Genomic DNA, 27420 nt, shown 5'->3' with positions numbered 1-27420 from the left:
ATTTTGTCCACTTGACGTTCCATTTAATAAGCTGAAAATGAAAGCAAAAATTAATGACATATGAAAATCAAACACACCATCTATTAGAGCAAAACATTATCTACCAAATGACATGAAATATTTTGCGAAAGCGTTTCATTTATGAATATTTTTTAACTTGAAAAAACGCTCACGAATTATTCCTCAACCCAATAGTTAAAACAAACATGTGCGAATTAAGTAAAATCAAAGCATGAATTCTGGGATTCAATTTTTTTATACGGGAAAGAACATTTTATAAGTTTTTTTTAGTTTTCTTTAAGAACTGTCAAAGTTCTTTTTAAATCCACTGAGTCACTCATGATGATCCACGCATGCTTCATTGATTGAATTCTTCCATTCTGAGTGATGCTTTGTTATTGAAGTTCTATTAAAAACATTTTTTATAGGTCTGAACAGAAATTTAATCTATTTATGTAAAATGTCTTCTAGGAACTTTGAAAAGTCTCTAACAATACTAGTGTATAATGTTAAAGAATTTGGAAACATCCAGAATGTTTATCAAATTCAGTCACGTCAAACACGCAGAGATAAATGATATCAACTTTTCTCTACAATCTATATAAAACTTATTTGAAGTGTCAGATTTAAAAATTTAAAACCTATAAAATACCCAATAATTAGCTAACAATAAAAGTTTGTGTCCAAAAAATAAAATAAAAATCGATACAATGTTTGATCATTCGCAACAAAATCCCGCCAGTGGATAAACGATAAGTCTGAAGACTTACGACGCAAAAATTGGAGATCCGATACTTTTGGTGGGCAGAGCACATCCATTGTGTAGCTTCGAATCGTTTTCAGAGATAGCTGACGGGCTACATCAATTATATTTTTCATCAGTTCGTTTTAACTTCCGTCATTTATTTGAAGTGACTGTTAAAACAGTCATTTACGGTAATGACCATATTTTAACACAATGTGAAAAATTTTTTATTTTTCGTCATAGGTGAAACTGAAAAATAATCTATCAAATAGAACTTAATGCATTCCATTAGCCATACCCTCTAGTATGGACTGCAGTTTCGCCTATCTAAGGCTCATAAGCACAACTTGAGTCAGCAAATAAAAGAAATACCATTAGGCTTGTTACAATGGTAAATTGTATATAATATCTATGGAATTTTTAGTCTTTCACTTTACCATGCAATAACCTCAGTTAATTCAGTTTACTGTATGCTGAAGTAAAACGGTCTAAAAACTCTATAGAGATTTTACTTCAACCAACTGAATCACGTGAGAAGCTCAAACATCACAAATTACAACTGTATTTTTCCAGGTTAACGGACCCTATCCAATATTTCCTACAAACTTCCAACGTTCACCAAGTATTCTCAGAACGTGATAATTTTTATTTCTTGGTGATTTAAATCATTTGTACCGCACCAGGTGTGTCTCAGTGATTAATCTTTCCAAGAGTTGGAGATGGATGCTGTTGACCAGCTGTCTTCACTCTTAGTCGATCAGTTCATTATTAGGAACTTAAATCCTTTCGTCTTGAGATACAAAAATAAATAAATCATGACAAATAAAGTATTAATACTTCATACCTTTTCAACTTCTACAAACTATGTTGATTGATTTTAGTATCCACGTTCTCAAAGGTTCGTACAACAGCCTTATATGTATTAAAATGGTTTCCTACCTCCCAATTTAGGCCCGGCATGGCCAAGCTTGTTAAGGCGTGCTAGTCGTAATCTGAGGGGCGCGGGTTCGCATCCCCGTCGCGCCAAACATGCTCGCCCTTTCAGCCATGGGGGTATTATAATGTGACGGTCAATCCATCCCACTATTCGTTGGTAAAAGAGTAGCCCAAGAGTTGGCGGTAGGTGGTGATGACTAGCTGCCTTCCTTCTAGTCTTACACTACTAAATTAGGGACGGCTAGGACAGATAGCCCTCGAGGAGTAGCTTTGTGCGAAATTTAAAAAAAGAAAAACAATACGTCCCAATTTAATATTAATACAAACACTATCAATGATTCCTTTAAACAACATTATATCTTGTGCTGTTGACTAACTGCCAAAGTAATGTAAGTATAAACGTTATCAATTATTTGTGCAACAGTTAATTTTACTAAGTACCTTAACTTATGAATTCTTAAGTGATGAATTAAATCAACAGTTTAAGATATATTTATTTTTCAAGCTTTCACTACCAAAGTTTTTTCTACTCATTTCTGAGACATAAATATGGGAGCTTAAGAAGATCATGACTGAATGTTTCGAGACAAGTTTTCCCCAACTTTTTTAGCTATAGGAAACTAAAGAAAAGTATGAACTAAAAGTATACAACTCATGGTTCCTTATAGAGGGTGTACTACAGCAAATTCCCAAATAAAGGAGAAAGTTTAAATAACATAATAAAACTTTGTATTTTTGCTCGTTTCCATAATCACTGAATAGTTCTAACATTGCAAGTGGTTACAATGACCGTACATGTGTGAGGTCGAAATACACATTATCCTTATAGACTTACAGGGGAGGTCTACTACAACCAACCCTATATTTCAGGCAATTAGAAGCCAAAATGAAAATAATTCGGTTGATTTAATGACTGTCAGCTTCTTTTGGAAGATCCATAATTCTTGTATAAAACAAAACCTTAGAGTTTTCCGAGAATGAGAAAGAGATTGGGGGAAGGGCCAGAAAGATAGACGAAGTTTTTGTCTCAGACAAATTGCATTGTGGAACGACTCGCACCCAACTAACATTAAGATGGAATAGCTGATCGCACCTTACAGCACCAAACTGATTTTATCTCTAAGTATATTATAAAAAGAACACCACCACATCGTTTTTGTTCCTCTTGAATACCTGAAGTATGGGCGTGGCCGATATTTCATAAAGACGCCTGTCAGCTAAATGGCAAAGTAACTGATATTATTTTAGGCAAAGATGTAATAAACAGGTGAATAAAGGCAGATTATATTTAATGTGTAAGCGATCGGTGATTTTAAACCCAAGATTTCTTTTTGCTGTAAATAAATACGTCAACATTTTTAGTAAATATAACTATTACAGCAAACGATGCACTAACCCTCGTATCAAGTACTTAACAAACACCTAATACAGCGGTTCGAACTGAACTCTTTTCAGTCTGAGGCTCCATTGATGTGAATAAAAAAAAAGATTGAACACCTATAACCTATAAGTTTAGCATGGTGATTGAGAAACAGTGACGTAGTAAAAACAATAACATCTCCTTTTGATATACTGTATCATTTAATTAATTCAACGCAATTCATATTGGCTTATGGTTTATTTAGAATTAAAATTAACTCAGCATATTTGTTTTAGGCCAATTCTTGCCCCCCCCCCAAAAAAAAACAAACAACAACAACAACAAACTTCACTTCCCCCAGGAGGACTGCAGCTCCCACTCTGAGAAACAGTGACTTAATATCCAATTCTTATAGGCAGTTTAACTTTTCTTGGTGCTAAAAACAATATTTTCCAAGAAGAATATGGAAAAAGCTGTATGAACTTTTTCCGGATTCTCATCTTTTTTCTTTTTTTTCACAAGTTACGTCGCACTTTGTTCGTAATCAAAGGAAATGTTTTACTCAACTACAGTAAAATCTCATAAACGTACCATTCATTGGATTCTCTCCACAGCCACAAGAGTATACACGTTACAGAAGAAAAAATCGTTCAATCAAAAAAGAAATTCCGTGAATTGAGGTAAGTGTTTTGAAATGTTAAATCATAACACAAAACAAACTTCTGTTATATCTTCTGTAGGAGCGACTCACCTATAGGTACTGATGTGCATATATTAACATGTTAGTGTGATATATTCATTTATTTCGACACATCTTACAGTTGTACAAGCAATTACTTCCAATGTTAGTGTTGTGTAACCACTCCTTTCTATACATGTTAATGCTGTAGAAACACCACTGCTAACACTTTATTATTATTTTGCCGCACACTAATAAAGGAAAGTTCGTAAAGTTACTACGCTGAAATTTCTTTTGTTTAGTTTGCATTGAAAGCAACAAACTACACTTGTTCTTGTTGAATGAGCACTAACTTCAAAACTCAATTTCTTTGCTATTGTGGAATCATAGTTAGTTTTAAAAATTAGCGATTCACTTAGTTTTGGACCTAGTACCAACTTCTAGTTTTATCTTTCAGATCGTGATAGAGTTATAACACTTAAGACATTTAAAAAATACCTTAAACTAAAATAGACAAATAATTCGTTTCTAAAAACATAAACAGTTTACACCTCTCGAGTGACGTCACTTTGCACATTTCTAAGTCTGGGTGCACCAGATATTCGAAAGAGAAAAAAAAAAGGTTATTTCCAACGACCATAGATTTTCTGTTTCCCCTGCTTACTTAAAGGCAGTTTGATATACCTTTTATTATATTTTACATAAAACTATATATTATATAATATTATATTTGGATATTGTCTTTGAAGTCTTTGTACTGAAATGACGATGTGTTAGATGTATCCATATAATAATTGTTATTATATGTTTTCCCCAAAAATGAAATGTGGAGCATGTGACGGCTATACTAAAGCTATGACTTCTTAAACTAAATTTTTAACAACGTTCTTTATACGTATAATACATAGCACACGTACAAACTAACATAACTCCAAAAAAGCACCATACGATGTTTCATAAAAACTATTCGTTAATAAAGATATACTACTAAATACTGTTGACTTTGTTTACTTATAATAATGAAGATTTTATTTTACTTTTTTCCGCTACGTTTTACAGTTAAAAACAAGTACTGACTCATGTCCAACTTCATCGACCAGGTAATTTATTTTTTCGAATAATTACAAAATGTATACAAAAAATAAAATAAGTGCCTTGTCATCTTTAATGATCATTTAGATCGTCTGAACACAGATAACATAAAACAATATTTCTCAAGCGATGATGTACACTATAAAACCAATACCAGGGAGCGTTTTTTATCTTTTTAAACTGTTATGATGGTCCTTAGATAAAGAGCTAAAACACCAGGTATTTACTTTAATTTGAACCCACTAATTCCATGTTGATCTATACCGTAATATATATCCAAGTTTGTTGGCTATTCCAACATGTTTTTGCAAAGAATGCCCTGTCTTTGAACATTCTAGAGAGCTGTAGTTTGGTAGAAAAAATAAACAAAATATACCGTATTTGAGTGAAAATCATTTTATAAAGAGAGTATGAGATTTTGAGCGAGAATATGATGTGTTTGTATGTCTTCTGTCTCGAATATGATTTTATATCTCCACCAAAGGTCAAATGTAAGTTTCTCTCAATAACTTACAATTCGCCATAAAGTCAAAAGGGCGCCATCTGTTAGGTTCTCACTTAGACTGAGTTTTCGCATTTGCTTCCGACAGATAGATAAGTTATTAACGCTAGGAGCTGCCATAATGAGTAGCAAGGGGAAATGTGTTTTTTGTTGTTTTTTCACATGCTTAACTATTTTAAGTATTCTGGATGGACTTTATTAAACTTCGTACAAAAGAGCGCATAGTGATACACAAGCATTACTTTTAGTACATGTTATCGCTGTGCTAGCACTAATTGTACTTACTATTGTTGTATGAACAGCTCGAACCATCCGACTTTATTTCGATATTAATGATCTTTTTTCATAATTTTTCATTTATGCTACATTTTACAGTGCATCTAGTCGCGCTAGTTTATTATTCTGCGCAATTCCTTACACATTAACCCTCTCCATCGTGTACACAGCTTCACAAGGAATATTACGAGCAAAGTTCGAACCCGAACCATATCCTTGTGAAGATACTCAAAACACTGCTTTAACCTTTAGATAACAAACAAATGAAACGAAATAAGTGAAAGCAAAATACATTTAAATTTATCATTTTAAATTTGTTATGTATTAAAATTTCAAATAGCTTAAAACCGAGTTAAATTATAATTTAGATTTAGATAATTGTCGATATGTATCCAGTTCCTGATATTTGCCAGCCAGACTGATACACATAGTTTGTTTTTTAATACAAATATATTTTAATATAGAAACAATAACATAATTTACAATAATGGTTATTACAAATAATGATCTATTTATAAAAGTTTTACAAACTTACAAGCAGTATCGACATCTTCTTTCTGGTCTGGAACTTTGATGTTTTTTCGAGGGTTCACGATGGGTGAATTAATTTCGAGCTGAGGTAGGTACTCAACAGGGCGCTAGCAAGCTGTGCGTTCTTTGTTGATATATATATACGTCGAGTTTTTCACTGCTAAAGTTATATAATGTCTTCGTTAAAGTACTAATGTCCGAAGCTTCGAGATTTATAGTATACCAACTATAGTAAACCAATAATATATGTACTGTCTCTTAGCGCGTCGCGTTGGTTATATTTATAGGCGTGAGAAGAGTTTCTCGAAACTTCATTTTACGCAACAATACAACCAACACTTCAGGGATTACATCACATAATGTTAAATGTGTATTGTGAAATTCCTGCCTATTCACTAACATTGTAGAAAATTATCGAATGTAAGAATCAATAATATAAGTTATGTACATTTCTAAATATAAATTTAACTTAAACAAACATAAGATATTAAAATAGATATATAATAATAAGTCCTTCACTAATTACATACACATTTATTCAAATGTTAAACAACTCTCAAAAGTTGCATTTCGCTCAAGCACAATAAAACAAGTTATGGAGAAAGTGAATTAATAAGTTCATTGTTTTTCTTCATTACACATTATGTTTACTGTTCCTCTCCAACTTGTCACTAGAAATATGAAATTGCTAGTTTGATTTGCATTCTGTTGTTTCTGAACCAAATAAATCAAGTTTGTTAAACACAAGTTCCACTTTTACCTTGTGTGCGTGTTTTTTGTTTGTTTTTTTCAGAGTAAAGAATGCAAGAGAACGGACCTGGGTTTTTAGGGTTGTAAATAGAAAATAGTACATCTAGTGTACGATTTAGTTAATATATGATTTACTAAATGTAATGAATACGAAACAAGTTACTTGATCACGGTATTTCTATGGAAAACTGTGGAGAAGTAACGTGCTTTGGACGTGACGGTCTTAGACGCAGATTTTTGCAATAGAAACCACGCATTATGACTGTTGTCAAGATACACGGCCGTCAGATAGAACATGACCGAACTTGGCGACGTGAATTCTCACAACGTGATGAGGCTTCGCAGTCGTTCCAGTATAACGCAATCAGTCTCTGTGGATTATATGTATTATATTACGTAAAATGTTCTTATATCAGATACTGAAACTCCATGTGTAAAACCGAATCAGTCAAGTTCAGAAGCATCGAAAGACCAAAAAAAAAAATGGTTCTGTTTCATGAACCATCGGATACAATATATTTTAATTTCTTCTTTTACCCATATAGGCGATCGAATTATAAAGCACGTAACAAAAATTAAATAAAGTGTATTACACACAGGAACATGTTATTTAAGTTTTCCTCAAACAATTCTTACAGCAGAGTTTTTTTCTTCATATTCTAATCTCCAACGCCTAATCACTTTTGTTTGTAACAATTTTGGTGGTCTGAGATATATGTATTGCCACGCTATAAATGTCATTAAGGTATGTAAACTGCCGATATTGTCTTGCACACATCTTGTTTATATTCCCATGTAAAGATAATTAATATGTGCCCAAAAGCTATACGTTCCAGACCTGCAAACAATTGTTTGGTACAAAACATTTCAATGTTGTCTCGAGCTTCAGAGATATTTTTCGCACCTGTATCCTGCAGATATAACCGACTATGTACGTATAACTTCGGATTCTATTCTGTTTCATGAAGAGAGTTTTAAAACAGTTACACTGAAATCTTAAGTCCACCGGCTGTCTTCAGATAACTTTCTTGTTGATTTTCGTCACTGATACAGATCTATCTTCGTCACAAGTGTCCGTACTGATAATCAATGTAAAAAAGGATACTTCTGGTCACTTGAAGGAAGATGTTGTCTCGAATATAATGGGGGCGTTTGGTGATTTCAAATAGATGGTAAAGCGTATCAAGAGGATGTTAAAAACTAAATGAAACTTAAAACGATTTACACAGGTTCTTATGATTAGTAGTGACAATAATATAATAAACTAACACTTGCTTTAGGCGTCTCTTCTATGAAAACTTGCATAAGTTGTTTAATATTCAAGAACAAAAACGTACCGGCATGGCCAGGTGGTTAAGGCACTCGACTCGTAATCTGCGGGTCGCAGGTTCGAATCCCTGTCACATCAAACATGCTCGCCCGTGGGGACATTATTATATGACGGTCAATCCCACTATTCTTTGGTAAAAGAGTAGCCCAAGAGTGGGCGGTGGGTGGTGATGACCAGCTGCCTTCCTTCTAGTCTTACACTGCTAAATTAGGGATGGCTAGCACAGATAGCCCTCGTTTAGCTTTGCGCGAAATTCACGAACAAAAACTCAGATAAATTGTATTAAATCCTAAAGTCTATTTAAGAACACTGGTGTGTTTTTATATTTAACTTTTAGCTGGAAATTATTCGAACAGATGATCCTTTGACAAAACTTAAGGTGTTACAAAAATCCACATTATAAAAGGTATAACAATCCACATTATGAAAACTAAGGTGTTTCAACATTACACCTTAACAAAAATTAAAGTGTTGTAAAAATCCTCGTTATCAAAACTAAAGTTTCGCGACGTCATACGTTTAACGAAAACTAAAATGTTTCAACATTACACACTTAACAAAAAGCAATATATTGCGACATCACACGCTTAATAAAAACATTTTCATCAAACTGCGTAATAAATAAAAAGGAATAATTATTCATATACAAAATGTTTTATGTTAGGGCTTATTTTTATACTGATCACGGTACCACAGTGACTCAGCGGTAACTTCACAAACATAAAATGCTAAAATCCTAGGTTCGATGCTTGCCTGTTGTGAGCCTTGCGCTAAGTATAATATTAAAAACAACCTTGTTAACTATCTTGTACGGCCCTGCCCCACGCTGCCTCACCGGTACGTCTGAGGGCTCACGCTACTACAAACCGGATTTCGACATTCGTGATGAATACAGCGCAACCCATTATGTAAGTTTGCTCTTATAAATTCTTACGTAAACGACAAGGCCCATATTCGATACTTCACAATGGGCATAGCAAAGACAACCCATTGCAGAGCCTTGTGCTAAAAATAAACACAGAATATTGTTTACTATGTCGGTATAGCTACACATTGAGTGGTTTTTGTTTATGTCTCTAATAATAAGAAAAGAAAATTGATCGAATATATTAGATAGCATTACTCACACAGAAAATGTCACCAGCAGTAATCAGAGATGTTAACTGTGAAACTGATGATAATTCTGTTTAGGTTTTACATAATTCATATGTCGTTTAAGATCCTACGGGGTGTATGTATGTATGTATGTATGTGTGAGATATATATCACAAGAAATACGGACCACCTCTAGGTGTTTACAGGGTTAAAAACACGTTTAATACGTCTATACAGAGAAGCTTGCTTTCATTTGGGTAATGAAAAAAAAATTAAAGTACATCAGGAGTTTGATTCGTAGCTACATATTTGACCCGAAAATAAGGTTCGTCTTATATTTACGAACGAGTTCACTCCACATGTCAAGTGTTAAAAGTGTGTAAAAATTATTAGTGTGGCAATTTCTTATCACAAGGACCATCTGTGTTGAGAGAGAAAAAAAAAGTGTGTTCAGAATTTTTGGGCAAAGCTATACGTAGGAGGCTATCTGCATACAGCCGTCCCTAATTTTGAACAGATCGATTAGAGGGAAAGTATTAACTCATAACATCTAACGCCAACACTAACCGCTCTTGTTTACTCATGTAAACAGTAGAGATTTGACGACTGTTTTCTCGCTAATAGCTCATTTATGGCTTCAAATTGCGAAATGTGTTTTTGAGCCAACAAGCTGCGCAAAAGAATACGCGGATTTACGGTCAAAGAACTTTTGCCACTGAGCCGCACCCAAGCTACTCATTTCAATATTTTAGAAGATTAGTTTTATTTATAACATGCCGCTATCGACTTCTGAAAAGGTAACTCACAACAAAACGCTAAAGCTTTTATTGCTTACGTTAATTCATAATTAAGAAGATTTGTGAAACTTTAATATATCAAATTCTACTTATTATTAGCTCATGTTCTTGATTAAGATTCAACTTTCATTAACGATACGAATGAATTGTTTAGTTAATGAAGGTAGATGAAGAGCAAAAATGGCGTCTTAAGTTGAATTGTGATTATTTATAGTTTAATCTCCCTCGAAAATCTTCAAGAATTGCAGAAGGTAACATAACCTACAGTGTTACCTGTTGAACTTGAACAATGTGGTATTGGTCTTTTAGTGTTGCCTGTGGAACTTGAACAATGTGGTATTTGTCTTTTAGTGTTACCTGTGGAACTTGAACAATGTGGTATTTGACCTTTACCTGTGGAACTTGAACAATGTGGTATTTGACCTTTACCTGTCGAACTTGAACAATGCGGTATTTGTCTTTTAGTGTTACGTGTGGAACTTGAACAATGTGGTATTTGTCCTGTGGAACTTGAACTGCCTTCTATCTAGTCTTACACTGCTAAATTAGGGACGGCTAGCACAGATAGTCCTGGAGTAGCTTTGCGCGAAATTAAAAAAACAAACATTAGTCTATTATAGATATAGATAAGGCGGGAAGCCAAATGTTACGCGAGGCATTAAACTTGCCTAAATGGAACAGAAAGAAGGGGTATTTAATGTTCTTTACTTGTGAAATGTTCATATATTCAGTAACTGAGTTTTGAAATCTTATTATGACTAGTGACAAGTTCCTTTACTCCACGATCACATTGCATTACTTGGTATACAAACAACTGCGGGTTGTCTATCAATTAATAGGCCTGGCATGGCCAAGCGCGTGCGACTCGTAATTCGAGGGTCGCGGGTTCGCGCCCGCGTCGCGCTAAACATGCTCGTCCTCCCAGCCGCGGGGGTGTTATAATGTGACGGTCAATCCCACTATTCGTTGGTAAAAGAGTAGCCCAAGAGTTGGCGGTGGGTGGTGATGACTAGCTGCCTTCCCTCTAGTCTTACACTGCTAAATTAGAGACGGCTAGCACAGATAGCCCTCGAGTAGCTTTGTGCGAAATTCCAAAACAAACAAACAAACAAACTATCAAATAATACATTTCCTAAACTATAACGTTCTCTATTTAAACACGGACATATCACAGAAAACTAGCGACAAAACATAAGTTGCTTAAAAGCACCACATTATAATTAGCATCGTAATATCAGTAAATACATACACCTTTGTCTTTAAACTTCTGTACAAAGAGTTACGTGTTTTAGACAAGATAATCTATTAAAAAAACATCTAATTAAGTCATTAAGATTCAACAAATCGTTATATAAATATATCCTAACAGATAAACAAATAACTAAAAATATATGAAGACAAATCAAGTGAGAGTTGTAACGTTATCTGTGATGTCGAGAAAACCCACTTGTAGAGAAATATATATGCAAAAACGGCTCGTTTGGGTTGAGAAAATATTTTACATAGAGCGAACAACGTTTCGACCTTCTTCGGTCATCGTCAGGTTTACAAAGAAAGAAAGAGGTAACTGACCGGAAGCTGACGATGACCGAAGAAGGTCGAAACGTATATATATATATATATATATATACCGTGTAACTGAGAATTTCCATGAAATATCTCATATGTAATGAATAAAACTTAATAATTTCTATGTTTACTTTTAACTTTTTATGTTCGGCTACCAGTAAAGAGTACATGATAACATTTGGTCTGATTCAAACATAATAATATTCAAACGGAACCAGGACTACCTAATTAATATTCAATCTACCTTTAGAAACACCTTACTTGTAATCTTCATATAGAACTTTGAATTTTTTATATAAAGCGAAATATAACTCTTACTTAGTATGTAGTAAGCATAAGGTTTTTGTTTGTTTCTTTTATACCAAAATGGGACAATATTGTTCCTTGAACAAACCGTTTGAAGTTATTTATTTCAAAGTTAAGTTAAATAAGCAAAAAAATTAAAGAGCTCATAAAACAAGGATCAGTTTTAACCATTTTGAGATTTTCCTGTGTTGTTCTATAGAACAGAGCCACCTTATAGAAGAAGCTTTTTGTTACAGCCAACAAAACACATACACTTAATTACTTAACATTCAGCAAGCGTGTTCATTGGCTGAAGCAAACATTTGTCTAAGTTTCAAAACTTCATCTACTTTCGTTATAAACTTTTAAGGCATCAAAATCTGTATGTGAGCGTGTGTGTGTAAATATATATATGTATATTACATATTATTATTAATTCAGGTTTCAGAACACTGGCCTGACATGTAAGAACTAACTGGTTCGATCTTGAGACGTACTAAATGTTGCTTGTGAGAACAAGCTGGTTCGAATTTGAGCCGTAATAAAGGTTAAAATAACACGAATAAATATCTATGGGTTAATTTCACGACTTTGGTATTAGGCATTGTTCGTGAAAGGTGAGAATGCCACGTGGTTGTCAGATGGCTTCAGTTTCTCGAAAGTGCCTTTCTTCAATTGTCTGAAAAGATTTAGCTCATAACCCAGTTGCAATTCAGTTCAATATGTGTCTAGCCATTTGTAATCAACATATCATGTCTGCCTCTAAATAAAGCTATTCCAAGCATCTTCTGTTCTAATCAGTGTCTATTGTTTCTTGCAGTACTTCTACTTACCAGTCACCAGTCTCGTATTGTTGACAGAGAAAGAAGGTGAAGAAAACAATAGAACCAATTCTGGTGATTCAGATATATGTTATGAAGTTGGTTTTAATCGTATGCAGGCTTCTCTCAACAACTTGAAATATCCTGTACAAAATTTAGAGCTTTCTGTATAACTTAAAATATCCTGTATGACGTGCAACCTTTCCTAGATAATTTTAAATATTATGTACGAAATACCGAATTTCCTGAATAATTTAAAATATCATGTACCATGTTCAAACCATCGTAAATAATGTGGAATATCCTGTACCATAGGTTCAAACTATTCTGAATAAATCTAAATATCATGTCCCATGTCAAACTTTCTGAATAACATTTATAATTTACAATTTTCAAAGTCCTTTTGTAAAACTTCGTTCCTCTGAGGTAAGTATTTTCAATAAGCAATAATCTAAATAATATTATCTTCCTTCCTTTATAATCCCTCTAACATTTTTTTCAGTTGTATTATAACTAAATGAGGACAACAAAGCGTACCTTACTGACAGCAGTTAGGACTGGATGCAGCCTACTGGTGGACATTTTGAAAGATACAAGGTTAGAGATGCGACAATTTGCTAAACAAGCTCCACACTTTCAGCTGTGGAGACATCATAACCATGACCTTCAACCCGTAATATTCGAATAAAAGTTGATGTGTAGGCGGCGGGTATCGAGGTCTGATTGTCCTTCTTCTGATCTGCAATTCAAAATAGAGGATAGCTTAGCTACGTTTCAACCTTGTAATTGGCTGACACTATGATATGAATTACCACACGATATATACAAGTTTATATTGTTGTTTTTCATAGGATCACAAACTTCCTCCTTGAAATATTTTTTCAATCACGTTTTCCTTAACCATAAACCAAAACCGAAGTATTTAATTAACACAGTTCATATAAAAATTCTTCACCATTAACTCAAGAACTCCTTCAATCTTTATAATTATTAATAACATCCAAGACGGTGACATAACAAAGCGAACGCTTTAATTCCACATAGAATTTATAAGTAGTGAGTTGTATATCTTGCCACACCTGCCAACATCAGACTTTCGGGAAACTTTCTACTTTTATTTTGAATTTTGTAACTAATAGTAGTAAACTACATTGTTAAAATTTCAAATCCATGCTATAGGTGAACAGAAACTACAAAAATAGGGCCTTGTGGGAAGCACAGAAAAGTTCACAAGCTAGGTTGTACTAGTTTAACCAACTGAAGACCACACTTAAAAATTAGGTAGAAATCATACAAAAGCAAATAAAAGATAAAATTCTCTTAAAACAATTTTATAGTATATATATATATATATATAAAGAGATGCACTTATACGCCTTATTTCGTGCCAAGATCTACCCTTAAAGACTGGTTTCACAGGTAGATGTGACGTATCATTTTGATTCTGGTTAGTTCTCTTATTAATTTGTTTTTATAGGCTGTTGTATCGCAAGCTGTCCTCTTGATTTTGGTTTTTTTGCCTATAAAGTCTAGTTTCACAACGTAACATGTTTGCTTTGCTCGTGTCCTCACTATAGTCTGATTTACAAATTACTCTAACATATTTGTTCTGACTGTTTCGCGCACTAATCTGTTTTAACGTAACATGTAATATTCATTTGATTGTTCACCCATAACGTTTTTTTTTCGAGGATTATTGTAACGTAGCTTGTCGTATTGAATCTGGTTGCTTTACTCGTAACATATGATTTTATAATGTTGTAATACAACGTGTCACATTGCATTGAGTTGTTTCAAACATTTCAAATACGGCTAGCAATTTTTAAACAAAGCTTCCGAAATACAAAGAGAGCAACAAGAGTGACAAAAAATGAGAATAAATACCCTGTAATTTTCTCAGCTTAGTTTCTTAATGTGACGGTCAATCCTGCTATTGGCGGTCAGTGGTGATGATTAGCTGCTTTCCCTCTACTCTTACATTGCTAAATTATGGATGGCTAGTGTAGATAGCCCTAGTGTAGCTTTGTGCGAAATTCAAAAACAAACGGCAGGGTGGCTCTCGGCGCGTTGTCTGTCATTACAATAGAATACTTACAATGCACGCGGAGAAAATAGCATTCACCGTGCAATTAATTACTTGTCTTCACTAGAGACGAGTGTATAAACACAATGCACTTGATTATTTTTTTTTAAATGCTCTTGCAACATACCACATTCATTTGTACCGTGTAACCCTTAGCGAAATAGCGGTGGTTCCGAGGTATAATTATGATATTAATAGTTCGATCCCTTCAATGAAAAAAGCGCAGATGGATCAGTTACGTAACTGTTTAAAACAAATAAACGTGCAGTGTGCATAGTGTTTTATATTTTGCTATTACAAGCGGTCTACCGGTCGTGGAAGGGAGAGAACAAATCTTGGTGGTATTAGGGGATAACCATTCCATCATGAGAAAAAAACAGCTCTAGAGTCATCGTACGATGGACTGACTCTATGAAGCAGTTGTAAAGAGAGTCACTTCATCGTAAAGAGGTAGACTTTAGAGTTATCGTACGATGAAATGACCCTGGTTAAAACTCCGTCGTAGAGTCAGTCCATTGAGCCGTAGCATGCAACAAATTTAATCTTTTAAGTCAGATAGTTCTAGCAACAAATTAAATACCAACTAACGTGTGCTATAAACTTTAAACGACCATTATGGTTAAAAACTTATCGGAAAATTAAAAACAAAGCATATTAGCACACGTTTCACTGTAAAACATTTTTGCTCCGCGCAAAAATAAATACATATAGAAAATAATTTTCACGAGTTCGTGTATTAAATCTTGGGTGAAAAAGTTTCACTGAAAATTTGTATATTTGTTTGAGGTTAAGCGCAAAGCTACACAATGAATTGTCTGTGCTCTGCCCATCACAGGTATCGTGAAACCAGATTTTTAGCGTTGTAAGTCCACAGACATATCGCTGTGCCACTAGGGGGCTTCGCTGAAAGTAAATACAATTTATCTCCGAACTGTAGTTTAAAGTTTATAGTTCATTCTGTATGCGAGTGATTTAAAATTAACCATTGCGGGTACAGCGATTCTTGTATCTCAAAAAACAAACAAAACTTTTGATTTCGGATTCAATCTTTATTGTCCTTATTGAGAAAATATTTATATAGACAGCTATATTTCTAAAAGACAAATTTTTATGTTTGAAAAATAAGACCAACGTAGTTTGTATTTGAAAAGAAAGAATTATCATGTCTGTAATTCTGAGACAGGCCCTACAAATTGGCAATAAAGAACGGGAAATATACATTTAAATAACTTATCAACGATTCGTTTGTTCTGTGAATATTTCATGAAGTGTCTCCCTCTGTTGATTCAACGCCATGGTATCTGAACTAGGATCATCGAAGGTGACAAAATGAGCAATCTAACATGAGAGAGTTGCCAAGACGACATCCGAGGTTTCTATTGCCCCAACAACAACTCTAAGAGAATCAATAAGTCAGGAACCATTGACGAACCGACAGAATTATTAAAGTGGTTGTGTCTTAGAACCAACTTTTCTCTGAACGATCTATTTTACTCTAATGGATGTATACTGTTCGTAAACTTTCTTTTTACTTTAACTTTCAAATGATAAAAATAATAATAAGAAACTTCAAGAAACTTTTCTTAAATTTCATATTATGTTAAAAATATTTTAAGTATATAACCCTTACTTAATACAAAATGCATGGAAGTGAAGGCTCTGGATTAAATTTTAAGCGTTTTTCTCCTTTCCTTCAGAATAATTTCTCTAATTTTGGTGCATTTTTACTGGTACACGTTGAAAGGAGGGCTAGAGCCTTCCCTGGCACCTCCTATTTCTATACCATTGCTAACAATACATGTTTGATATATAAAATAGCCAGACGTGCGGCCTCTTAGAAGAGTGTGCTTAAATTGTGAATTTGTATATCTTCAATTTACCCTTGTGAACATGGCTGGTATAGGGGCATCCATTAACAACAATCATTATCACCAGGATATATATCCCCAACTTACCCTTGTGAGTGTGGAACTATACGTGCACTCATTATTAACTATTATTTTGGAGACACTTGTGCATCCATACATCCTAATTCTACGTAATATTATGTAACTTACTTCTCTCACTATACGTATTTCTAAAACCATTAGATTTTAATTCATATCTTAATCGCCTCATAAAAGCGTGTCTCGTTTCCTCTAAGGGTTTTAAGTAACCCAATACTAACTAAAGGACCCGGCATGGCTAGATGGTTAACGCACTCAACTCCTAATCTGAAAGTTGCGATTTCGAATCCCCGTCAAACAAACACGCTCGCCCTTTCACCATTGGAGGCGTCATAATGTTATGGACAATCCCACTTTTCGTTGGTAAAAAAGTATCCCAAGAGTTGGCGGTGGGTGGTGGTCACTAGCTACCTTCCCTTTGGTCTTACACTGGAAAATTAGGAACGGCTAGCGCAGATTGCTCTCGTGTAGCTTTTCGTGAAATTCAAAACAAATAAACAAACTTACTAACTAACGAGTTATGAGTGACACGACTACCTCAATTGAAGTAGGTGAGGAAGCAAGTCTCCATGACACAGTGTCACTTTTCTACTTGTTAAGAAAAACTAGTGTAAAAAACAAGATGAAATTAAGGGCTACAAGGCTTGTGGTACTTCCGCTAATAACACGCTCTTTTGTTAAATTAAACACAAACACCACATAACCCAAACGTGAGCTTGAAAGATTTTTAACTTGTGTCGTGGAATGTAGGAAGAAAACATCACAATTCGAAAATTTATGCATATATTTTGATTAAGTCCATAGGAATTCAATTATTAAATTATTCCACTTATTCATGTAATAACTGAGCTCTCATGTTTGCCTGATTTGACTTTGTATTATATATAAATACTATTGTCAAGTTAACAGACTTTTTGTAAAGTGCTCTCTCATAAAAAATATTACACTATGAACCTTAATGAAGAAATTATTATATTAGATTATGTGTTAGTAAATACAACATACAATGTACGAAATGTAAGAGCAGCCATCCGGGATCGAACTCCGGACTGCTTTCTTATAACATCAGGTTAGCCACCACGTTCCTTAGGTTAGGTTTAAGCAGTGTTCTTTCGGTAATGGTAAGCCAGGCGAATAGCACTGTTCCTCATTTGTTTTTGCACTAATATTTACATTGTATTTGGGTATTAAAATTTGTGGCTATTTAATTGTGACCTTTTCTTCCTAGCCAAAATTTTTAATTTTTTCCCCCCTAACTAAAATGGTAATTTTTTTCCCCTGTGACTTTATTTCCGGCTACCATTTGATAATCAGGTACTCAGCACCCACCAAATACCTTTGGTTATCTCCATACCTTTGAGTTATAGATACACGATCTAAGTTGTGAAAATTAAAAATATCTGTCGCTCTAGAGTTGCTTTTTTTATTGTAATGTCTCATGTGCTGAGAATAAACATGTTTCTTTTAAAGTATCAAGTTTGAAGAAGTTGACTCCATGACCAGAAGCATGAGTTGTGATTTCTTTGAGAATTGAAAGTTCCTATCTAACATAACTTAGCCAGAGTGTCATCTGTTCCATATACGTTTCGTTCAACACGGGAATACAGTTTCCAGAAGCAGCACTTATGGCACTTCTAAGAATATCCAGTATCATTAAGCTTCTCTTTATGTAACTGGCCTCAAAATAGGAAACAAAATTTATCTTGTGAATTTTACATCCGTCTGACGTGGCCTGAATTATCACCGACAGTTTTTCTTAACTTGGTTCTGACCAATAAATTTACATCTGAAAGGTAACAAAATTTTCAAGTTGATAACTTTTGTTTTATTTTTATTCTTGTTGTGGTTTGTTTATTTGTTATGAATTGTAATTATTCATCTATTTTTTAGTTCTGGCTTTTAAAATACCTGCAAGTAATGGCGCACAGTTTCTCGTTTTCTGAAACTTTTTAGACAACTGACTGAGTACACGAACACGCTGTAATTGGAGAGGATGGGTGTGTCTGTAGGTAGACCAATAAGAGATATTTGTCATGCTGAAAATTGGGAAAATAGATCGAAAATGCCAAAGAGGTTTGACTTCAATACACAGTCTAATTATGATGCCATATAGCAAGATTTTTTACTTCTTTTTCAATACTTACTGTTCTAAGGCAAGAAAAACTGTTCAAATTGGTTAAATCCAATTTTTAGCTGCGGCATAGCGGCTCGTCAAATGGCTCTGATTTTTTTTTGTTTTCTTGAAGTACAAACTTTTAGCTCATAGCTCTGTCATCTCTTGACCAATTTGACACCTAATTACAGCTTTGGCCTCAGCAGGTCAAATTATTTCGATTCCTAGGTCTCATAGGTTAATTTATTCTAATCCTACCTAAAAGAATTTCAACTTGAGGGTAGGTTGGTAGAGATTCTGATGAATTTGGTTTAGTTTAAATTTCGCGCAAAGCTACTCCAGGGCTATCTGCGCTAGCCGTCCCTAAATTACCAGTGTAAGACTAGAGGGAAGGCAGCTAGTCATCACCACCCACCGCCAACTCTTGGGCTACTCTTTCACCAACGAATAGTGGGATTGACCGTCACATTATAACGCCCCTACAGCTGAAAGGGCGAGCATGTGTGGTGTGATCTTTCAGCTTTATAATGTGACGGTCAATTCCACTATTCGTTGGTAAAAGAATAGCCCAAGAGTTGGCGGTCGGTGGTGGTGGCTAGCTGCCTTCCCTCTAGTCTGGCAGTGCTAAATTAGAAACGGCTAGCGCAGATAGCCCTCGTATAGCTTTGCGCGAAATGCAAAATAAACCAAACAAATTTCCCTCGCTGAACACAGCAGATAGCTCGATATGGTTTTTCTATGAAAACAAAAAAACACACATACAGTGTACATTATAAAACAACTATATCTTTCAAGGTTCTGAAATTAAATGACGTAAGTAGTTTTTTAAAGAAGCATTCACATATTCAGATTTTTTGGAAGAAAAGAAATAGTAATTTTCAAAATGAATAGATTAATGACAAAACAGAGACAACCAAATACTGCTATTATAAAATACTGAATTATCGCTATTTCAACGAGCCTACAAAACACATTTTGAAAGCGCTCGGTTTACAGGGCTTTTATCATTTGAAATTAATATATCTTGAATCTATGCAATTTTCTGACATCATGAGTTACATTAATAGGGTTACTGAGAAACTGACAAGACATTGTTTAATTCCACACAGTTTGCCGAATGTATTGCTCGTCAGTATTTCGCGATTTTTATTTCTCGGTTATTCAGCGATAAGTAAACGGGGCTTACAACGCTAAAATCCCTGGTTCGATTCTCTGCGTTAAGTTTTGAGCTAAAACAACAACAAAATTTTGAAATTTATTTATTGAGAGCACATAACGTCTTTTCTACAAGTTTTAGAAAATAATACACACGATTGTACGTTATGTACACTTGTGTAAATGACGAAAAATGTGATTGACTCTTAAAGAAACATAAGCAAGTCATTCAGCCCCTTCAGTGAGTAATTAGTATAGACCAAAGTTATTATACTGCTTTTTCAGATTGGTTGAATATCAAAGATATTAGTTAAATACGTTAATACTGGGTAATCTTTATTCTATAGACAGCTGGTGCTGTGAGACAAGTTAATAGAGGCAGGGGACCCAAATAGCACCTCTCTTTTGAACGCAAAAAGCAGGGCGGAGGTTTCTCCAAAGAGGGAGGCTCCTAATACAGTCTGGTATTACCAGAAGTACATTAGTTTGTGACATCTCTGTTCCCCTCACTTGATTCATTTTGGTGGAACACCCTATGTGATTAGTCCAAAACGTCGCCATGTCTTCTAATACGACGCGCTGTTGAACCACCTTCTTTTATGGATAACATGTACTAATTATGTATACCTATAGCTGAATAAGCGAACTAAAACGCCCCGTTTTTTATCACTTTTTTTAGGAAGGAATTGCATATATTTCCGATGACAAAGAATAGATTTAAAGCTTTACCGAATATGAAGAACTGATAATGTAATCATTTTTAACATTTTGATAAACTTATAAGAAATGATTTTAAGTTTTATATATTAAAAAACGAAGTTAAAGTTAGTAACTAAAAGATATGAGAATGCAGTATTTTCCTCCCGTTTTTCATGTGTCTAAATATTTCACCAAGGAAAGAAATCTATGCATTTCTTAGCTGCGCGTAGCCTAGTAGCGTGCCAAAACTTGAATTTAAAAAGTCCAAAGTTTGAATCGCAACGCTACTGAACACCTTTCACACTTTCAGTTGTTAATGCGTTATAAAAGTGGACGTCAATATGCATGTTATTTTTATTTATTTTAAAGGCCGAACAAAAGTTCTTGTGGCAGGAAATGATGTTGATTAGTTGCCATCACTACATCTAACCTTAAGTCTCTTTTGACTTGACGGTTCAGCTCACAAGCGTTTAAGATAGTTTTCGGACTTAAGGTACCAATACTACACTATATATTCCCCGATTTTTTTTATCATAAGTTATCCCGTTACAAATAATTTCATTATTTTCGTAAACTGCATGTGATCATGAATTTCTAATATATACACAAATAACACTGGAAATGAGTTTAAAATATATGTTCGTTTGTTTTTTTAATTTTGTGCAGCGCTACACGAGGGCTATCTGCGCTAGCCGCCACTAATTTTTCAGCGTAACTATGACTCTCTTAAGGTAGCCAAATGCCTCGTCATCTAATTATTGACGCGCATGAATGGATTAACGAGATTCCCACTGTCCCTATCTACTATCTAGCGAAACCACAGCCAAGGGAACGGGCTTGGAGAAATCAGCGGGGAAAGAAGGCAGCTAATCTTCACCACCCACCGCCAACTCTATGGCTACTCTTATACCAACGTATAGTGGGATTAAACGTCACATTATAATGACCCATGGCTAAAAGGGCGAATATATTTGATGTGAGGGGGAGTCGAACCCGTAACCCTCAGATTACGAGTCGAGTAACTTTTTTTTTTTATTGAAGACGTTGGTGATATAACAAAAAATACCTTTATTCAGAAAAGAATTAGTTTGAGGTTGGAGCGAGACATTTACTTTCATGACAATTTTTTTGTACTTACTAAAATATGTATCAATCTAGTATCCCATGCCAAGTCGGGTACTTTCGCCGATATGTATATATAATAAAGTTTTTAAAGTACATTTTTGTTCTCACAACAAGACTTTAACGCCACCTTCTGCTCTTTGAAGTTACTAGTTGCAGGTTTTCGCTGTAAAAATCCGTAGCGTGTATAAGTCTAATTATTTAGTACTTCACACAAAGATAGGATTACATATTACTGACAGTTTGGAACTTGTGTTGAAAAATTTCGATCTGGCGGAAAGGGAACCGCGGTTCTGTTGGTGACAATCACCGCTTGACTTGTCACACTGACTAATGCAACAGGAAGACGGTTATACGAAAAGGCCTAACACTCATTCTAATCTTACATTTAAAATTTCCAACAACCAGGCGACCTCGAGGCCTAACCCTAATACCGAGTCTTAGGTTTAATATTACTAATTAGCTGACAGTTACGCTTTTCATGATTTAATTATACCCAGCTATACCTACTATTCTTTCGACGTATGTGCAGCGTTGAAGGCAAGATTCTTGTGTCAACAAAATCTTTCTTGTCACCCATTCGCTTTTTATGTGTCCTTTTCATCAGAAGACACGGACAAATTATCGCATGCCATCTATCAACCTAAAACTATAATCTATTACGTGATCAAATGTTGGCGCAATGATGGAAGACTTTTCGCTATCGGTGCTCTCTTTTGGCGACTCAACGATAAATTTAACGGCATATAACGCGAAAAATCAAAGTTAGGACACTGCAGTGGATAGAGTTCAGATAGTTTATGGTACAGCTTTGAGTTTATCAACAACAAAAAGGGAGGTAAAATTGTCATTTGATTAGCAAAAACTACCATCGTTTGTGCTAAACGAACGTCGATTACACACCGCCAATCAACGCTTATTTTTCACTGTTTTTCCTGACTGCTGAACGTACGTTCAAACAATACATAGTCACGGTCGTTGGAAACGAAATGTGGGTAAAGGAGAAGACCAAATCGTAAGTGAATTAAGATTGCTAAAAGTGTACCAGCTGGAGAGGCAGAAGTAAAGGGTTTAGAGTTCTTTCTTCCTCCCCCAAAATACATAAATAACGGTGTTGTTTTATGCTTATTTTGATGCACTGGGGACCAAGATATGATGGGGTGAAAAATAAGCGAGGTTATTATGAAAATAAGTAGTTTGACGACTAACTTGCGTGACCTGTTCTTTTTTCTTTTGGTTTCTTTATCTTATCTCTGACTCTGTAGCTGTTTTCAGCTAAGAAATTACTTTTAGAAAATTTGCAATTCTACGGCGAGTCGTTACTTTGACCAAAACACAAATCAAGCTGCTGTAGGAATTCTCTTTAAAAATATTTTAAAATGTAGTTGTTCCCTTTGGCTCGAAATAGTAAAGAAGTTTACTTGCCAGTATTTCAAATTATAAACGAATTACGAATGCGCATGTCAGAGGCACACGCTGGAATTTTTTTGAAAAAACAATAATACGGCTCAAGTCTATAAACCTGAAAAGAAATCTATATAGAAACATATTGAAGAAAGGTTGAACATTAAAAATGAAATTCAATTATTTATTCCATATTCCTTATTGTAATACATAGTTATCATAAGCAGTGTCCGAAGTCCGAAACTATAGGCACTTCAATAAACTTCACAAAATGTGTTCCACATGCTGTCCTTGTAATTCAAAACAAGTTTGTATTAACAGCACGATTAACTAGATCTTCTCAAACTTTGACAGCACCATAGTCAGCCACGTATCTGTAATTTTAAAAACTACAAATCACCTTTGATTTCAGACGATTCGAACGCCCTACAGCAAATCAAAGAAATTGTCTTGTACACTTATCGTAACGTTATATAAACCATTCATTTGCCCTCCATAATGTTGGCAGTTTTAATTTGTTCGGTATAATGTAGAGGGCAAAGACAAAGCGGTAATAAGTACAACATATCAGTTAAATAGTTTGAGAGAAAGGAGAAAAAAGCAACTGGTTATTATTTGAAATGCGGTAGGACCATAGAGATAGAAGAAAGATCTTAGGATTAGCAAGTATGCACAAACAGTCCATATATAGCTTCTGTTTCATACCTAAACTGAATTATATTTTCTTCTGATTGTAAATTTTGTGTAGAAATATCATGACTAAACGAGTCCATTTTAAAATCTAATGAATAATTATAATAAAGTTTTATATTTAATTTCACATGACTCGGAAAAATGTATAAGTTATTGCATCTTCCAAATAACTCCTGAAGACAACGTAGAAGACGTTGAAGCATGTACGTACATTTAAAGTGTTTTTAATGAAGGTCGCAGGGTTCAATAAAGTTTTTAAAATTGTGTAAATATAAAAAATTGATTTTAATTATTTATTACATATTAAATGATGCACAAATACCGATCATTCATATTTAAGCTCCCTTTATATCACAATAGTAAGGCTTATTTTCGTTATTTTTTGCTTTATGAAGTATTTCTTTAATATTTTAAAACTTTGGTTCATATAGTTGTAAACATCTACACTCGTCCAGTTATTCTGTTGATGTTGTAATATTTGACGACACAGACTCCCTCACTGGATTTTCCCTGAAATTAAATTGAGACTGATTGCTATGAAGCACAAAGCTATAAGTCGGTTATCAGTACTGCGCCCACCCGGTTTGTAGCAGTGTGAGTTCACGGTGTTTTTTCATTGGTTTCCGCGTTTCTGTTTTTTTCCCATAACTTGCGATTTGTAGTAGATGTAAAAACTATGGATGATACTTTCCATAACTTCATTTGGTGCAAATGAAATTAGAGGTTATAAGAATGTTCATCCTGTAAGAATGTGATATTTCGAGGTAAACCTGATTTCCACTAACGCTAACAATATAGATGTACACCCTTGTGCAAATTAATCAGAACAAATGGTCATTTTACAATATTTTCTGCATGGCGGCCGATGTAGGCTCGCTGGACCCGCCGATTTCCTTTAATAGTAATTTTCTCACACAAACGACGTCAATAGCTGTGTTATGCAGTACGGTCGATCTATTTTTGGAATATATGACGAAATTTTGAGGAATATTACGTCATTCGAAATTGCGTTAGAAGGGCAAAGAGACCAGTCAAAAAACAACTTCTTACCAACTCAATGAAGTAAAAACGGTATCAATGGGGTCTGAAATACAAGAACTCGACGCAAGAACAATGGAGGAAGGTGTTATTCAGTGACGAGACTCATTTCTTCGTACAGGGTCAAAGAAGTATGCATGTTTGCAGCTCTCCAGGTGAAAAACTTCGAGAATCTCACATCAATCAATTCGTAAAACATTCCTTGTAGAAGATGTTTTGGGGCTTTTTCAGCTACTACGGCGTCGGAAGCTTACATATCGTAGAAGGTATGATGCAAGGACAACAGTACATCAAAGTTTTGCAGAGAAGAGTCGTTCCAGAATTGAAAAAGAGATTTCTAGATGAATCTGGCATTTTTCAGCAAGATCCGGCTCCGTGTCACACATTGAAACTTGTGAAGAATTTTATGACTACAACGCGATTAAGGTGCTGGCTGGCCTGGAAACTCTCCGGACTTAAATCCTATTGAAAATATTTGGGCGATTTGTAAAGAAATACTTCGGGGGAAAAGACTGTACTACGAAAGATAAGCTAATTGAGGCCATAATTGAGGTGTGGTACCGCGATCCAAAATTAGTAAAGATTGCAGTCAAGTCGTGGACTCTATGCCAAAGTGGATTAATGATCTTCTGAAAAATAAATGCGGTCATATCATGTATTAATTTGTGAGTAATTTTTGGACTCTCAGAAATAAAACGCAAAAAATTGAAAAAATCGTAATTTTCCGTCTTGTTTCAATTAATTTGCACAAAGGTGTATTAAAAAACAGAATTTTCGTCAGTATATATACTGACAAATAAATTCATATCCTCTGACTAAGTTTACGGAACGCGTTCTGCGGGTTGCGGGTTCGAATCCCGTCGCTGAACGTGTTCATCCTTTCAGCCGTGGGGCTTTATAATGTGGCAGTCAATTCTACTATTGTATTGGTAATAGACATATCGTAGTGGATTGCCACTTTTACTGTAAAATCGAGTTTGAAGATGATGTCATAAACAAGACTTACTCTGGTGATCTCCTTTTCTATATTAAATAACTTTTACGCTACCTACCTAAATTATCATTGTCAATCTTACCCATAAAATAGCATTATTCACTTGATTATTCATTCCCAATCCCAATGAAACGTGACTGATAACATTGTCTCCAGAGGTCACCTGACTACCAGTAGGAAAAATACCTATTTTTACATACTATGAGTGACCTTGCAGCTATCCTTCCAACATAAAGGTAAAATATGCTATTATAGGTGAATGACTCAAAACACTAGGTTGCTAGAGGGAAAGGAACTTGACGGCGTTGGAAATTGCACATAGCTGCACAAATAACAAATTTTAAAATTTCTTATCTTAATATAAGGAGATAGAAAACACGCTCTTTGTATGCTATAATAGTAACACAACAATAATAGTTTTACGACACAGCTATAAGAGTAACAATAACACTAAATGTTTAAGATACAGATGTAAGATTAACAGTAATATCTAACTTTAAAGATAAAAATATAAGAAGAGCGCAATAATATTAAAATATCAAAAATACAGCTGTAAGAGTAACAATAACACTAAAACATTTAAGATTTGTTTATACGAATAAAAGTAATATTAAAACTTAACCTATTAGACATTACAATCTTACTGCCACAATTTGTCAAATACTTAATTCCTCACATTAGAACTTACGACATGGAACGACGGCTCATATTTGTTTTAACAACTTATAAACCTTACTAGTATATGTAAAGTATATGTATATGTAAATTCGTGTTTGTTTCTCTAGCGTCATCTACCGTGATCTGAATAGATATACTGATTTCACTCTAAGACAAGAGGTCTGAACTACTGATTCCTTAAACCAGAAAACTAAAAAATTTAACACTCTCGCACGTGACCTTTGTCAATGTAACTTACGCTTATCCTTCCTTTAGAACACCAACTTGAAAATAGAATACATTTCTTAGCAAAGAGTGGTTTACCTCTTCGAAGGAATCGCTTCCCTTGATTTGATCAATAACTTTTTCTTCCTCACCGACAAACAACCATTGAACAATCCAACTTAAATACATCAAACACTTCAACCTACTCATATCAAACCCATAAAACCTCCTTAATCTACAGAGCATACCTCTGTAGGCCACACGTGTAATTCACTTCCAAACACCATTTCTATTACTGCTTCTCAAAGAACTAAGTGTGCCCATTCTTCTAAACATAAAAAAATAGAATTTTTGGGTCTCGTTTGAAAACCATGACAACTTTTGTATGTGGCCCTGTGTGATGACTTCTCAATCTGAATTAATACATATAAAATACAAATTGAAGAGCATCACAATAATGCCAAAACATTTAAGATACGAATGTAATGGTAATAATCTTTCCAAAAAGATTCTCCAAGGCTGC

General features: G+C 34.5%; 1 long non-coding RNA gene across 1 annotated transcript in view; it reads right to left on the bottom strand.

Moving 5' to 3' along the window:
* The window catches only part of LOC143254635 (uncharacterized), a 35910-nt gene that overhangs the window by 4134 nt on the left and 4356 nt on the right, over nt 1–27420 (bottom strand). Inside the window, exon 2 of the long non-coding RNA XR_013030294.1 lies at nt 13306–13507. This is a non-coding gene — a long non-coding RNA (uncharacterized LOC143254635). The remainder of the gene's footprint in view (nt 1–13305; nt 13508–27420) is intronic.

The sequence above is a fragment of the Tachypleus tridentatus genome, chromosome 6 (assembly GCF_004210375.1).
Source record: "Tachypleus tridentatus isolate NWPU-2018 chromosome 6, ASM421037v1, whole genome shotgun sequence".
NCBI classification, from domain to species: domain Eukaryota; kingdom Metazoa; phylum Arthropoda; class Merostomata; order Xiphosura; family Limulidae; genus Tachypleus; species Tachypleus tridentatus.
This window is presented reverse-complemented; position numbering and strand designations above follow the sequence as displayed.